Raw genomic sequence first — 12,855 nt, 5'->3', positions numbered from 1 at the left:
TTGATTAGTTTTGGACAGTGGGTTGTGAAAGTATTCAATGTGTAGAATTTCTATTGCAAGCCACTAAAACAAAGGAAATGTCTATTGCAAGCCATCTCTCTTTCTCGTTTTTCTTTCTCACTAATTGAAATTTAGACATGGTAGTAGGAGCAGGAGCAGCCAACTTAGAACCTATGAGGGAAGTCTCATGTTGAAGAGGTAAGAACAGCAACATACAGAAAAGCTGGAACCAATAAAGACTGTAAATGTGAATCCTGATAAGTTAACACTGAATTACTATTTGAGAGAGAAGTATACATATTGTTTGTTTGTTTAAGCAGCTGTTTTGCAGTTAGTGTCAGCAGCTGAATTGAGCTTCTTGGGGTGGGTTCACAACCATTCATTATCTTGTTTCTCAGTGTAGAGAAAGATTTTTGGCTCAAACATAATCAATTAATATTACAGAGAAATCATTCGGCTAAGCTGAGCTGAATGGAAGTCAGTGGTTGCCTCAGAGTTTTTTCAACAATAATGGTTTATATAATAACAGGAGCTCTTCATGTTTTTATTTCCATCCAGAAGAAAGGAATAGTCTTCAGAAAGAGCGTAGTCACATTTCCTTTTTTATAGCACAGAAACTCATTTTTTTTCTTACCTAATATCTGTTCTATTAAATATCAAAAAAATTTTGGAGGCTTAGCCACAATTCTTCATGCCTAGCACTAGTGTCTACTAGCTTACTTGTTTTCCTTCTTTACCATTTGTATGTGCCTTCAATTTCTAGTTACCTAGAAAGTAAACTTCTCAAAGAAAATGAATCTTTTGTTTTTGTCTATTTAGTTAGTTGGTTGGCTCTTTGTATCTTATTTTTTGGTATTGTTCTCTGAATTGTACGGGATCTCAGTGGATGATAGTTACTAATTAATAAGATTGAATACTGGAAATTCTTCAATACTATGCCTGTTAGCTCAATTAAGTATGAAACTTTCCTCATTGTTCTCAATACTTTATAAAATTATGAGGACAGTGAACTCTTTAACATAGTGATTTAATATTTAGAATAGACTTTAGAATTCTATTGCGTTTTATAATTTCTCAGTCTGACTCTTTTGAACATAAAATTTAAAAACATCATTCTTTTTTTTAATTGAATTCAATTAGCCAACATATAGTATATCAACTTCAGCTATAGTTTTCAACAATTCATCAGTTGCATGTAACACTCCGTAAAAAATGCCATTCTTAAAAAATGATACTGAAATTTTATCTGTTGCAGATTTATTTTAATGACAAAAGAAAAATAACTTGATCTCCAAAAATAAATTATATTAAGTCACATAACTATATAATGATGTTAATCAGTGTTTATTTTTAAAATTTTACAAAAAAGCAAAGGGGGAAAATAGAGAAAGAGAGAGAGACAAATCAAGAAACAGGCTCTTAATTATTCAGAACAAACTGATGGCTATCAGAGGGGAGGAGAGTCAGGTGGGGGTGGGGTGTAAGTCAAATGGGTGATGGGGATTAAGGAGGGCACTTATTGTGATGAGCCAGGGTAATATATGGATGGAAGTGTTGAACTACTATATTGTACATATGAAATGAATACAACACTGCATGTTAATTAACTGGAATTAAAATAAAAACTTAAAAAAATAAAATTTTTACTCATTGAATAAAACTATAGACATTTTGAGTAGGGACTTTATAATGCATATTGTACTTTACAGAAGGACTTGAATAAGTTTAATATATTTTGAAGACAATATAGATCTTTAATCTTCTCTCTTCACCTATCAGTTATTTTTTTTAATTCTTCAGTAAATCAGAAAACAGGGGAAGGGAAAGCAGGGCAAACAAAAAGAAAGAAAGAAAGAAAGAAAGAAAGAAAGAAAGAAAGAAAGAAAGAGAAGAGAAGAGAAGAGAAGAAATCTGCAGTGTAAGTCATATACACCACTTTACAAATATAAGTGGCATGAGTTTCAACACTGCATTTCCACCAAATAGAGACATTGAATACTCTCCATATCTGATTATCAATGCACTTCTGGGAATCCAGGATCCCACTCTCTGTTACAAATGACTAGACATATTAAAAAGAGAATGCAAACACTGTGCAACTAATGCGAGATTGATGCGGTACAAATTTTTCACAAAGATAAAAGCATCACTCCCATATAAACATAAGATGAACACATGAAAGATTTTATTAAAATCACTAAATGAGAGAACCACATGTGCAAAAATACAATCAGAAATACTGAAATGAATTTTCCAATATTCAGACCTGATTATCATCCTTAAATATGTAGTGTTTAGGGCTATCTTTTCTATAAGGCATAGGTCAATTTTATGTATGGTGGAAAAATTTATTTTTATTTCAATGGAAAATAATCACTCATTATGATAGCTAAATATCACTTAAATTTCTGTCAATTTTCTCTAAGTCAATTAAATGTCATTCAAATCTGCATATCTCTATAGACTCAGACCATTTCTAAAAGGTCTACTAGATGATATTCAGCTCTCCACTAAAAGGACAACTATTATTCTTTTTTGCTCTTTACAAGTCTTGGACAAATTTTTTATTTCTCTTCTTTTAAGATTTTATTTATTTATTTGACAGAGAGAGAGAGAGCACACAAGCAAGGGGAGAGGCAGGCAGAGGGAGAAGGAGAAGCAGCCCCCACCCCCCATGGAGCAGGGAGCCTGATGTGGGGCTCAATCCTGGAACCCTGGGATTGTGACCTGAGCCAAAGGCAGACCTTAACCGACTGAGCCACCCAGGTGCCCCTTGGACAACTTTTTTTCTGACAAGCTTTAACAGAGTCTTGACATAATGGTGTATAGTAAAGGGTTAACTCTGCAGTCTTCAGATGTTCAAACTCTGCACAATCTAAAGAAAGGAAGGGTTGGCCTTTGGCTCCTTTGGAATATCCTGCCTGATAAGAGTTTATACTTAGGAACTTGGGCTATTATAGATAGCTTATGTTAATGATGTGACTTAGGGTAAACGCCAGTCACTGTTTTGCTGGGGTCCTGAGCCATGCCGTATTACTTTGACCTCTGAGGGGAGTCCTGAACATTGAGCAGTTAGGGTCAGTCACATGGAGACTCCATGCCTATTTGATTGACCTCTAATAAAATCCCTGGACACTGAGGCTCACATGAACTTCCTTCGCTGGCAATAATTTGTATATGCTGCCATCCACTAGTAGAATTAAATTTTGTTCATGTGATTCCATTGGGAGGAGACAACTGGAAACTTGTCTCCTGGACTCTGCCCTCTGTGCTTTTTTCCTTTGCTGATCTTAATCCGTATCATTGGTCTCTAATAAACTTTAGCTGTAAGTACAACAGCTTTGCTGAATTCCATGAGTCCTTCTAGTAAGTTGTCAAACCTGAAGGTGGACGTAAAGACCTCTGATATAGGGACGCCTGGGTGGCTCAGTGGTTGAGCGCCTGCCTTTGGCCCAGGGTGTGATCCTGGAGTCCTGGGATCGAGTCCCACATCAGGCTCCCTGCATGGAGCCTGCTTCTCCCTCTGCCTGTGTCTCTGCCTCTCTCTCAGTGTCTTTCATGAATAAATAAATAAAATCTTAAAAAAAAAGACCTCTGATATAAATGGATAGACTTCATTTTTGCTGGACATTCAGGCAGCTATTGAAGGAGGCTCTTAGAAGTGAGAAGTTGAGAAACTGAGCTTATTTTTTTCATGTTAATGTAGTGTTTATAGGAATGGCCGAATGTCCCAGACTTCAGTCACAGATTTCTGGAGTTGATCATGGAGGATGTTGTGTAGACTATTTAGGCAGTCTCTGTACATCTCCCCAACTGATATTCTCCAAGATGACTCTCCATTGAACTCACTCTCCCCTTCCCAGCTGGCCTCCCAAAAGATAGCTTGAAATTCTTCTATTCTATACTTTGAAGCATAAATTCTGTGACTTTCTTCTTTAGGACCTGGCTTTTACTTCTCTCAGTAAGAAACAGCTCTTATAAATCTAAAGATTTGACTTACAAAACTAATTTTTTTCCTGGTATGGCACAAAGTGTACATTTTGGAAATAAAAAATAGGACATTGGATTTTTTTCATCTTTGCAATTTAAAAAAAAATCCTATTTTTTTGCAACCAGACCGGCCATTCCTTTATGTCATGTGGTGAGTCTTCCTTGTCTACAATCTACTATATGATCATCTCCCATTATTTGATTCTTATATTCACATAAAAGGATTTTGGCAGTTGTGAAATACAGAAAAAACAACAACAAACCATTGTCCCCATCCAAGAAAATCTGTCTTTTCAGGACTATGATCTCCCCAATACTGCAATAGTCTTTGGATCTCAGAACTAAATAATGACTAAATCTCTTTCCTTGACTGGGGAAATAAACTTCATGTCTTGGCTTTTTCATGGTGGAAGAAATGCCGAGAAGAATCCAGTTACTGATGAGGTATTATTTCCTTAAGTTTACTACTCAGCTTTAGAACATTTTTACTTTTGCTTTTATAGAAATCACTGGTTGGCAAAGTCAAATGTTACTAGTGTGAAATGGCTGCCTTATTGTTCCTACAAAGATTTTTAGTTTCATGGCAAGTTTCATCCTAAATAGGCTCTATTGACTTTCCCCTGGAACACTCAAGGGAACACTTTTTGAGAGTCATGTTCCCATGTCACACAACTCTGAGGATGCCACTTACCTCCATGTAAGTTGAGCTATAAGTAGTTTTATCATGGGGAAAACCTATGCTGCAAGGAGTGGCCCAGAACGTATGTCAGTTGTTTGACAGATTGCTTTGTTAGAAAGGACAACTGTGACAGGTGTTTTGAAACATTTTAAGACTGTTTAAGACTTGATGTAGAAAATTAAGTTGGGGGGTGGGGTACCTGCCTGGCTCTGTTGGAAGAGCATGTGACTCTTGATCTCAGAGTTGTGAGTTTGAGCCCATGTTGGGTGTAGAGATTACTTAAGTAAATAAAACATAAGGGGAAAAAAAGGAATTGTTTACTGTATTATTCCAGTGGCTAAAAATAGTTCTAATGTGCATATCCTCCAGGACTGCATATTGAACTTACTAACATGCAGAGGTTTATAACAGTGAGAATTGCTCAAAAGTAGAGTAGTTTACCTTGAAATAATTGGAATTCAATCAGTGAAAGTGTTCAGATATGGTCCGGACAACTACTTGGTAGAGATACTCTACAGACTTAGTCATTGTAATAACGTCAAGAGGATAAGATGGCATGAAAGCTCCTGTCTGACAGTGAAACTCAGTGAGGCAAGAGATCACTAGAACTAGCTGCACTGTGCTTAGGGATGCAAATGAAACTGAAACTCATCCTATGGCTGTCATCCAGCTACACGAAGTTGTGATTGTTATCAAGTTAAGGGTTTTATGCCTCAATTCAGACAGATGCTCTCGGGGGAAAAAAAAAAGATGGGTTCAGGGAGTCTGTATTCTTCTTTATAACTAAGCCTTTGCAGCAAATTATCTTGATCTGAGGATTAAAAATCTTTAGAAATATTAAATAAATAAATAAATAAATAAATAAATAAATAAATAAATATCAACCAAGGAGGCTTAAAACAAGTTAAGTCATAGTGTGGGACTGGGCTGGAAGTGATTCATACCTGGCATGCCATCTTCAACTAATGCACAGTCACCTGGAACTTCATGTTGAGGAGGGTTATTAGACCTCACGTGGATACAGCTGGAAATGTGCCATGGGTGATTAATGCTCAGAAGGGAAAATTCTATATCTAGAATATAGTCTAGATATCTGCCATCTCTCTCATGCAGAATACTTGGCACTCTAGTTAGATAGAACTCTTGGCATTCATCTCCTAGGGCACTTCACCTGCTCACGGCTTTGGACCTTTGCTATGTAGGTTCAAAAACTCAAAGCATCCAGGGTCAATTTGGTTCAAGCACTGCCTCATAAAATAAAAGATTATAATGTACAAATTAGAATGCCAATGTAATAATTTTCAATTAGGACAATTACTGTCAAGTTGATTAAAATTCCTGTGTTTTTTAGTCAGGGCATTCAGGCTGCTGGTGACATTGAGATAGATGAGTTAATAATACTGCATAAGACTTAGTGGATTAGTTTATAACTTTCTTTTTCCAGTGTGTTCAAATTTCATCCTAACTTTCTAACTTCCTAGGTCTACATCCTGGCTCCTTGCACTGACTATGGTCTTACATATGTACTCAATGGTTTAGGACAAACTATCTTGGTGAAGGTCCAATTTCTTTTGTTTTCCCAATCCATTATGGACTGGTACTTTAATAAAATGCAATATAAATGAATTATTGTAAAAATGATATTAAAAAATGAAAGACATACAAAATACAAGCATATTCTTTACTATTTAATTCTGTTGACATAAAATGACTTCAAAATTCTTTAAAAAGTTTCTAAAACTTTATTATCTAAATCATATTTCATAAGCAGAATACTTAATGAGGTACTCAATGCTAATGAACTTAAGGAGAATTTATAATACATTGTAGCTTAATTTTTATGCATTTGATGAACACATTATAGTGCATTGGAGCCCATGTATAATCAATTCAATCAGTATATTTATATTCATTAAATGAGATGAAGAGAACAGGTTTATTATTTTAAATGGCTACAGAGGTCTGTCGTAGCTATATTTAATATCTAGGATATAAAGCAAAGGTAATTAAATTAAAATATATACAACATACTTGAAACCAACTTCTTCGTAAATTATAAGCCAGTTCTCAATGCAACATTGTTTATGTAAAAAAAATTACAATACTATTTATGATATCATTTTGAGGGTTAAAAATGGGTAAAATGTGGGGATAATTGGTCAATAGCAGTGTCAGGAGATGTAGAATCACTGATTTGTTTCATCATCATAGGGAAATATTTCATCGATGTGTAGGAGGGATATTCATTTCATATATACACATCCCAAATCCCTTTGCTCTGATAATTGTTAGAGTCACAATGATGACTTCTATCCTAATACCCAACTTGCAAACTCTCATTACAGTTTTATTGAATCTCTTAAATTGCTCTGCCATTAAACAAGCATCAAGTTTTTCGCTAGCATAGGAAACTATGCATTTTTGTTCCTCAGCCACTAAAACTTATTTAGTGTTCATTTAAATGCCACACACACTCACACAGAGTGGTTGAAAAATGGACATTTTCTGGTTTCTGGCCTCACTATTATTTTAATCTGCTATATTGGCTCTCAGGTTTCAGCCTTTCCAACCTATTGTGGTTTTCATTGCTTTTCCATGTATATACTTATTTTTTTAAAAAGATTTATTTATTTACTTTTAGAGAGAGAGAGAGAGAGAGCACAAATGGAGCAGTGGCAGAGGGAGAGGAAGAGAGAGAATCTCAAGCAAACTCTTCCCCCAACACACACACTGAGTGTGGACCCCGATGCAGGACTTGATCTCACAACCCTAAGATCATGACCTTAGCCAAAACCAAGAGTTGGATGCTTGACCACTGCACCACCCAGGCATCCCTCCATGTTTATTCTTTTTAAGACTCACCAACATTTACTAGCGTATTCCTGCTTTTAAGCTTGACTTCCTGCATAGCACTTAAATTCCCTCTTCATAAGAAGAACCCTATATTTTTATAGGTGAGAGGGAGTACACCTTAATTTTTCTTAGTGTGGCTATCATTTTCCTTATTACCTGATGCCCATGTTTTGCCCTCTTTATATTGATATTTTGGCAATGGCTTAAGAGAATTTGTATGACCTTGCAATATCATTTCCTGTCAACGTTCAGATTTCTCTGTGGCATATGCAATGTAAACTGGTAGGATCCAACCCTAGTAAAATTATGTTTGTTTTTTCATGCCTATTTATTTCCACACTGCTATTCTACTATCATGCTCATCTATTTTTAGACATATTCTTCATATAGTGGGAATAACTTTGCTCTGCAGGGGATAGAGACAGTCTTTTTATGGAATACAAGGCATGAAAATGTCTCTTACAGCCATAGGTCACTTCAAGTTTTAATGCCTATGGTAAACTACCTAGAGATTCATTTGGAAAATTGAACTTATCACCTAATGGTCTCTGAATGCCTTATCAAGCACCAAGTCTAGGGACAGCATTGCTAGTAAGATTATTTCACACTTACCTGTTTCCTTTGTGGGAATGCGTCTTGGTAGTTTACACAATCCTAAAGCAAAGAAAGAGTAATCACACCTGTGTATGAGGAGCAAAGACACATCTTCACTGGCAATCCCAACCTGACATGGCTCTACATACATTATCATACAATATCAATCAAATTTGTACATGTGATTTCTTAGCTCTTCTACACCTAGCTCAGATTATCTCAAGAGTGCTACCCTTAAGCTCGGCAATATAAAAATGGTAAACTTAATGGTAAAGTGGGAAACTCAACAAGTAAGGGATTCAGATTATAGAATTACCCATTCTAATATGCCCTGTCTAGCTAATCTTGTATATGCTTGTACATTTGCTATTAAACATACCAAATGAGGGCAGCTCCGATGGTGCAGTGGTTTAGCGCTGCCTGCAGCCCAGGGTGTGATCCTGGGGATCCGGGATCGAGTCCCCCTTCAGGCTCCCTGCGTGGTGTCTGCTTCTCCTTTTGCCTGAGTCTCTGCCTCTCTCTCTCTGTGTCTCTCATAAAAAAATAAAATCTTTAATAAAAAAATAAAAAATCTTTTAAAAAAACATACCAAATGAAAACATAACTCATGCAAAAGCTTTGGTTGACTAAGCCTTCTACTACATTCACAATAATTTATTGTCATTTTACAGTAAAACTAATTCAACATATAATATTTCATATATTCATATAGTTCATATATCAACATAAAAAATTCAACACTTTATATATTTCATATATTCAACATATAATAATTCAACATAGAATTCAACATTCACTAAGGCTCTATCTACTAAGTGGCAAAAACTGTATTGCTGGTTGTGTGTAATGTGAGGATGGGTATAAATATAGTTAAGAGATACCTCTAGAAATTCATGATAAATTTTAAAATAGACATAATATTAATGGGTAGAAAATGATATCCCGATAACAGACTGTGTTAATAATCACACAAGGGCTATTATGGAGATATATGCAAACTGCTTTAGAGAACAGAGGGGAGAATTAATTCTCACATAGGTGTAGGAATCAAGAAAGACTTCAGGGCAGCCTGGGTGGCTCAGCGGTTTAGTGCCTCTTTCAGCCCAGGGCCTGATCTTGGAGACCGGGGATCGAGTCCCACATCGGGCTCCCTGCATGGAGCCTGCTTCTCCCTCTGCCTGTGTCTCTGCCTCTCTCTCTCTCTCTCTCTCTCTCTCTGTGTGTCTCTCATGAATAAATAAATAAAGTTAAAAAAAAAAAGACTTCGAAGAAGATGATGGATATGAGCTGAATCTTTAGGATTGGCTGAACTTTGAGTGGTGTGGGGGTAAGGGGGGAAGTGAGTGGCCTGGTAGGGCAGGGGAAGGAAGTGGGGGAATGGAGGGAATGGGTACATCTTGAGTAAAGAGAAAAACAGCCTCTAAACAACATAATTTTTTAACTTTTTATAGGAAATGGAAGAAAATCAATTGTTTTGACTGTTCCAATGTGATCATAGCATTGCTCGTATGGATTGTCAAATAAGGGATGAGCTCATAAAAGGATATTAATGTGTCATTTTTATTGAGCAAAGTAGCATTACAGAAAAGGTGATTTCAAAGGCACATGGCTCTTTCATTACAGCCTTCAGGGGCAATGTTTGATCACTGAAAACAGGCTGCTTTGTTCCAGCTTTCTCTGATGTTTGGCATTATCCCGAATACATATGCTCTGACTTGGAAAGAATCGGTCTATAAAGATTTAATAGATTCGAGATTTGCATATTCAAAATACATGTCATGGTTAAAATGAAATGAAAACGATATTAAAATCTACATCTGTATTATACATAAACATGGTGTTCGGGCATATCTCAACAAATTTTTAAAAGGCAATTACATATGTTATATTTGCTTATTCTGAGATCATGAAAGTTGGCTATTTTAAAAATTAACCATTTTATATTTTCACTGAGGAAAAAATATATTGTAGGAGACATTATGTTGGTGATAGCGAAGGAAACCCTTCAAGTTTCAAGGATTTGAGATTTACTGTATGTTCTTGTCACCTTTCATGGACCTAGTGTTTGAGTCAGTGACCACTTTGTTCATTAAAAATGAATTAACAGCATTGGGGCGCCTGGGTGGCTCAGTGGTTGAGCATCTGCCTTCGGCTCAGGGCGTGATCCCAGGGTCCTGGGATCGAGTCCCACATGGGCTCCCTGCAGGGAGGCTACTTCTCCCTCTGCCTGTGTCTCTGCTTCTCTCTGTGTCTCTCATGAATAAATAAATAAAACCTTTAAAAAATGAATTAACAGCATTCTTGGTTTAGAAAAAATAAAAAGTCACAAATAATTAAGGATAAATGTAAAAGATTAGTATTTGCATGAGGTTCTTTTCCTTATATGGCTGAAAGAAGTGACTTCTTCTTCTTCTTTTTTTTTTTTTCAAAAGGAGGAATTCTTGGAAGGAGACCTAAGAGTCAAAAGCTTTTCATGTGGTGACTAAAATTCACAGAATTATCTCTTCATAGAATCCTCTGACTTCTACTCCTGTAAACTGACATGTAATCTCACATACATTCATCTTTTAATTTTGAATTCCAATGGAACCTTTGAGGGAAAGGCAGGAATCCAAGACAGTCAGTTTGATGTATGTTGCTCTCATTGCGTTGAAATTAAGCCTGATGGGCTTCAGCTAATAATATTCTACTTCATGTGACAAAGAAATAGCTTACCATGTCACTTCCCTACTTAAAATCTTACCTTTTCCCCATCCCTACTTATAACATCTTCCGCCTCAATGACACTAAATGCTTTTGTATGGCATGTCCTTCCCTTTCTGGGTAGTTTTGCAACAGTCTCAGGACAAAGACATTTTCAGTTATACATTTGTGGCCCAGATCACTGCTTCGCAAATGCTACTGTATTTATGTGTCGTCTGGAGATTTTGTTAAAAATGTGGATTCTCATTCAGCAGATCTGGGGTCTGGCCAAGATTCTAACATGCTCCCAGGTGAAACAGTAGACCACACTTTGGATAGCAAGCACCCATACGTCCTCTCGTTAAATTGGTATTAGTTCCTGGATCACGATGACTGAAAATTTAGATTCTGACTTTGAGGTTGCATCAGACTTTGACCTTTTTATTTATTGGTAATCTCGTAAAGATGCAGTGTGATCTGGACTTCCTTTCCTTTTCTAGTCTCCTTTTTTATCCCATTCCTACTTTACATTCGAGGTATAACAAACGACTTGAAATTTCCAGGATGTATCAGGCTCTTTCACATCTTGGTACCTTTTCAAATACTATTTCCTCTGCCTGTCTCAACATCTTGTGTTGCTTCCTTTAAAACTAAGCTCAGCTAGGGGTACCTGGGTGGTGCAGTCGGTTAAGCATCTGACTCTTGGTTTCAGCTCAGGTAGTGATCTAAGGGTCATGGGATCGCCCATGCACCCAGCCCACAGCGGGCTCCACTCTGGGTACAGAGTCTGCTTGAGATTTTCTCTCCCTCTCCTTCTGCACCCACCTCCACCTCGCATGCTCTCTCTTTCTCAAATAAATAAATAAATCTTAAAAAAAAAAAACTCAGCTCAGCTGTAGTCTCCTCCACTAATCCTTCCCTAGTCTCTTTACCCTGTAATTAAATACTTCCCATAGTCTCCTACAATGCCCTGTATTTCCTAGGTTATAACTTTTTTATAATCTATTGTAGTGTATGCGTACTTATGTGCTTGCTTCAAGACAGGGCTCCTTGGGAGGAAGAGATTATGCACTTTATCTCTGTTACCTACTGCCAGTAACAATGCCTGAAACATAGTAGGTTTCCATTAAAGTTTGCTGACTGAATGAGGAAGGACAGTTGATGTGTTATAGTTATGCAATAACATAATGCAGTATTTTCTTTCATGAAGTTTGAATTGTGGGTAATAAAAACTAGAGTCATAAAAAGTTAAATACAGGATGAAATAATACTGAAGATATAAAACGTTAGTACATGATTAATTGCCAAATGAGGATCATAGAAAATAACTCTTCTAAGTTCATTGGAAGAAAATGGCACTACAGATTTATTACTATGTCTTTAATATCCCGGTTGTTCCACAAAAGGTTTGAGATAGCTGACAGCACTATGTATGAGAGCTCATAAAAGACATAAACACATATAGAGTTGAGGGAATAGTATTAGAAAAGAAGGGAGCTATGGAAGTACATACCCAGAACTGGAGGAGTGGATATACTAGCATATTTACAAAAATGGTCCTCATTAAATAGTGGGCAGTAAGGATGGTGTGCTGGACTTCCATTCCCACTCTCCATCTTAGAGGCTGACTTCTGTGGTGGCATCCGCAGCTCCCTCGTCCTCTGGCTTCTGGCTGAATTTGGCCAAAGGAGGATACCCTGGCAGAGGATCAAGCGGAGGGAGAGGGGTGAGGTCAGGATACTTATTTTCTTGTGCTACCTAGAACTGACTGTGCCTCTGTGTAAATTGCCCCTTTGTTAAAATCTCCTTAAATTATTCTAATTTGAGTGTGGCCCCTGCTCCCTGTTGACACTCTGATATAATCATGGAGTTGTTTAATGCTAGATTGGATGCCAGGCTTAATAACTTTTATGATATAACCATTAATGCTACAAAAATCTTTTATGTATCAGGTAAGAGTCTATGAGGAAGGGGTTCAATAGAGAAGAATTCGGAAAGCAAACTTACCTGAAATCTCATATTTCTATTGTTCACATCTTAGTGTGGTAAAGAGGATA

The 12,855-nt window shown here is 36.7% G+C and overlaps 1 protein-coding gene across 1 annotated transcript in view; it reads left to right on the top strand.

Annotated features, from left to right (window-relative positions):
- THEMIS (thymocyte selection associated) overlaps window positions 1–12,855 on the top strand; it is a 182,785-nt gene that overhangs the window by 31,968 nt on the left and 137,962 nt on the right. The gene's annotated exons all lie outside the window — the stretch shown is intronic.

Source organism: Canis lupus, chromosome 1 (assembly GCF_048164855.1).
Source record: "Canis lupus baileyi chromosome 1, mCanLup2.hap1, whole genome shotgun sequence".
In the NCBI taxonomy this organism is placed as follows: domain Eukaryota; kingdom Metazoa; phylum Chordata; class Mammalia; order Carnivora; family Canidae; genus Canis; species Canis lupus.
The sequence above is the reverse complement of the archived record's forward strand: the minus strand, read 5'-3'. Positions and strand labels throughout refer to the sequence as shown.